Below are 4,978 nucleotides of genomic sequence, written 5' to 3' on the forward strand. Positions count from 1 at the left end.
AGAGCTGGGCCAGGCCAACCTCACTTCCTTGTGTGTGAATGGTAGAAGGCTACTGTAGTGCTCAGCTGGCAATATGTCTGATGCTGTCCTTGACTATAACCTTACAATTAAGATGAAGATTCTGAAGCGATGCCAGGCATGTGTAAATCTTGGCTTTTCTTTCACCATGTCCCTCTTGGCAGGGAGCAGGTGAAGTCCTGAGTGAATGTACACTATTGACATGAGCACAGCCATGTCAAGAACCCCAATGCCTCAGACCCATGGGAATGTCAAAACCTGGTCCAAGTGCTGATCCTGACAACGGGTTGGCCTTTAGTGAAAACCGGTGTGTGCAGACGGTATCACCCCCATCTCCCTCATCTTGGATGTTGACTCTTTGCAGAAACTGTCAACTTCGTCCCCCTCAAGGATGGCTGTAGCCAGAGACTGCTCTCCTACAGAGGCCTCCTACTGAGGTTAGCTAACCTGCCTCCCCATGTTTGTGCTGTAAGCACTGAGTGTCTGGGCTGCTGTTGGGCATTTCCGTCAGAGTCCACTGCCTACCAGATCCCAGTTAGGTCACTCCTAAAGCTGTTCAGGTTATGACAAATGCCAACAATAGTTACTCCCTCACCTAAGGTTTATTTTTCTTTTTAAAAGTGTATGTGTGTGTGTGTGTGTGTGTGTGTGCTTATGGGTAAACGTATGTGAGGTGCTTGTGGAAGTCAGAGATGTCAGATTCCTCTAGAACTGGAGTCATAGGTGTCTGTGAGCCCCCAGATGGGAGTGCAGGGAATAGAGATAGGTCCTGAGAAGGGCAGCCAATGCCCTTAACCACTGAGCTATCTCTCCATCAGCTCAAGATTTATTTACAACTATGTACTGTAGGGGAGGCAGCGTGCGTGTACAGGTGCCTGAAGAAGCCAGAAGCTTGGGATCCTCTGGAGCTGGAATTATAGGCAGTTGAGAGCAACCTGACGTGGGTGCTGGGAACTGAACTCAAGTCCTCTGCAAGAGCAGTGCATGTTCTTAACCACTCAACCATCCTGACAAATCGAATAACTAAATTTTAGGAGGTTATTGATGTATGTTCTATACTGTGCAAGATACTTCACATTATTTATTATTGTTATTATTATTATTATTATTATTGAGAGAGTTCCACTACATAGCCCCTGGTTGGTCTGTAACTCAATATGGAGACCATGCTGACCTCTAACTCATAGAATTCTGCCTGCCTCTGCCTCTCAAGTGCTGGCTTTAATGGTGTGTGCTCAGCTAGCTAATCTAAATTTTATCACTACTTCGTAAATGAGAAAACTAGGGATCACAATGGAAAATTTAGCTTGTACAGCATCAAAGATCCAGTAAGTAGGTAAGCAAAGACTTAAATATAGGCTGTATGGGCTTTCAAAATCATTGCTGTTAGGCAGGTAAACACATTTACAATGCTCTTCTGACATGAAGCTATCAGGACTAGCTGATGGATTAGACAATTATCCAAGGTATCAATAGTTCACCATCAGACTCAAAAGCCGAAATAATAAACTGAAGTAGAGCCAATAAACAAAAGCCTAAGAACAAAACAAATAGCCAGAGGAAACAGCAGCTTCATAAATACAAGATGGGAGAGAGAGGCCAGCATCAACATTATAGGAAAATCCTGCTGGTTTCCCCTACAGCGTATACTGAGTAAGCAGTGTAATATGGCTGCCAAATGACAAGGACTCAACTCGTCTTAATAGACCTAGAGGACCCCAAACAAGGAAGACCTGAGGCATGCAGGCCCGACTTTAATGGCGCTCACCCTACGGTGTGTCCTGGAACCGTGTTTTGAGAGGGATGGTGATAAAAAGAAGCTCGAGGAAGAAGGGAATTGTGGGAAGCATCTGGGAGCATTCTGCTGCAACCAAGGAGACAGGGGGACTTGGAAAGCTATTTTCAAATGTACAAGGGCCATTTCTCAAGCTGCTGTTTGCAACCAGAATGTATTTTGCTCTAGCAGAGACAATCAGTCTGTGGGGACACCAGCGTTGTCCGCCTTCAACAGTTATGACCAATAGGGGCCCTCGGACCTGGCTATCAAATGGTGTCCGAGACACTGATCTTCCAGAATAGTCCTTAGAGAGCTGCAGTAAAGAATGCTGGAACACTGGATCTGGGACTGATATAAAGACAAACCAAGCCTGCTGTCTCCCGAACAAAACAGCACAAGTTAAAACAAAGAAACAACAGACCTCTACATGAAGACAACATTTATCATGTTCTGGGAGAAAGGCTTAAAACTTTGGGATTTTATCCAGAGTGTTCAGTAGAAAGATACAGGCAGGTAATGAGAGTTTGGGGAATGCAGTATGTGTGTGCCACCCTAGAATATACTATTGCAATAATATTTTGTTTTGAAAGTTGTTGATGAGGGGTTGGAGAGATGGCTCAGAGGCTTAAGAGCGCTGGCTACTTTCTCCAGAGAACCCTGGTTCAATTCCCAGCACCCACGTGACAGCTCACAACTGTCTGTAACTCGAGTTCCAGGGGATTCAACATCCTCACAGAGACACACACCCGCACACAAAACACCAATGCATGTATTAATTAGTCAGTAAAAAATTTAAAAGTTGTTGATGGGGCTGGAAAGATGGCCCAGCAGTTAGAGCTGTTCCTGCAGAGGACCCGAAGTCAGTTCCCAGCATTCATAGCGGGTGGCTTGCCGTGCCTATGACTCCCGCCCCAGGATTCTGTGGGTGCTACACGCATGCGCACAAACCCCTCGCCACCGCACCCTGCTTTCTTACAGAACACGGGACCACCAGCCCCTGGATGACGCCACCCATGGTGGGCTGGACCTTCCGCCATTGATCACTAATTAAGAAAATGCCCTACAGCACCGAGTCTGACATGACGTAGGCATCCTTTGAGATTGTGTGTGTGGTAGTGGTGGGGTTTGTTCAGCCTCTCTTGGGCAGCATAATCCTAAAGTGTAGATGCGGGGTGGCAGCTACGGATTCTCCAGAGCACATACTCCCTGACCCTACAGTTCTGAGTCAATCCTAACAGCCCGAGCCACATTTCTGTCTTGTGCCCAATTCCCTGCGCACTCAGCTTACAAAGGAGTTTCCCCTTTTGTGCAACTAAATCTCAAATCGTTCAAAGCCATTACCATCGCCACACATCGACACGGTTGTTTCAATTTATCCCATAGGCCTATAAGTATATGGCTATCTGTATAAGCACACTGCACACTTATTGTTTGGGTAGACACAAAGAAAAAGCAGCGTCTTTCCCAAGTTATTTGTTTAGAAACACGCTCTGATATTTAATTTTAAGCTTTTGTCGCCATGCCGTTGTCGTGACAGGTGGAATACAATGAAGGTGGGCTAGGGCTGTAACTTGGATCTATCAAGCCTAATACAATGAAGTCATTTAAGAGGTTTATCCCAGTAAGCCCTGGCTCTGCCTCCTCTCTCCTTCTCCTTGCTCCTGTCTAAAGACGGGAACATATAAAAGTCTGTGTGTGTGAAGTAAAATGGATTGTGTGAAACCACGGCGGATTTAGTGGGGGCAGGAAAGACACCTGCTCAACACCTGCTGTCACCATGGCTCTCTCCTATGACCCAATGCTCCAGGCTGCTGCTTCTGAGACATCCGCCACTGGTCTTAAACTCTCGCACGTTCAAGCTGCTGCCTGACCTTATTCACAGTCAGCACCTCTGCATTCCTGCCCTCAGACGGGCAGGCAGCTCTGGGTCCCTGAGGGCCCACGCTAGCCATGAGGGATGAGAACCACTGCCTCCAGCTGAGCCACCTGTCCGCCTGGGCCCCACCAGTACGTAGGTGGCCCATTAGAGGTAGGACAAGGCAGGGTGACATCCTTGTAGAGCGTGTGGGGACACTCTAAGATGCTGACCTCTCTTTAGCTATCTGGATAATTTGACTCCATTTTCTGCACTCGTGTTTGGTTCTGAGGGAAGTTGAAAACCAGAACCCATGCCTGAACCTTTCCCCAAGACACAGGTTGGGGTTTTTTGTATTGTTTTTGTTTGTTTGTTTGTTTGTTGCCTATAGCATATCACATTGACATGATCTTTCTGGAGTAGCCAGCTTTGTGGCATGACCAGGCCCGGGAGAGAAGATATTTTTTGCTGGAGAAGAAATTCTATGATCCAATCCCTACAGCTCTCATCTTGGTATCTAAGAGGATGCTATCATATCTTAAGCAGTCTTTTCTTTCTTGATCCTGTCTGGGGCTGATGATCATTTTGTCGACATCAAGGAATTTGGCTGTGAATTTGGCTATTCTCAGTTCTAGGCAATACATATTCTTCACCCCCAAAACAGTAAGTCTTATAATTCTGTAACTCAATTCTAACACTAGAAGATTGCTGGGAACCTATTAAGGAGACTAGAACGGATCTGTTTAGCTTTTGACAATAGTGCCTGCTACCTTTTAATAACTGGCTGGAATGGCATTCATTACAGCTCAATCATAGTTACTTTTGGATTTAGACAATCCATTATCTGTGCTCTTGGTTACTGCCTACATTTTGAAAGTAAGCATTCATCTAATAAACTGCCCTTAACAATTTGGTTTTACATTTTTCTTTCCGAAAAATATTCTCTTCTGCAATAAGAATCAAACTATATATACACCCCAGAGTTCCACATGCAGTCATTGTAGGATTTATTGAGTAATTGCTTATTCTTTAGATCACATGTTAGGCATTAAGGATCCAAAACTTAATAAATGCTTTATCTTCCTTTTAAGCACAGGTCAGTAGTGTATACTAAGCATACAGCTCTAGCATGTTCTGATCATTATAATCCTATGGCCACATGACTTCACATGTCATAAAGCATTGACTTGATTTCACAATACACCTTTTTTTTTTCCTTTTTAAAAAGACTTATTTTTACTTTTTGTATATGAATATTTTGCCTGCGTGGACGTCTGTGCACCTATGCAAGAAGTACCTGGGAAGGCCAGAAGAGGGCGTCACATCCA

The sequence above is a fragment of the Meriones unguiculatus genome, chromosome 7, assembly GCF_030254825.1.
Source record: "Meriones unguiculatus strain TT.TT164.6M chromosome 7, Bangor_MerUng_6.1, whole genome shotgun sequence".
NCBI lineage: Eukaryota > Metazoa > Chordata > Mammalia > Rodentia > Muridae > Meriones > Meriones unguiculatus.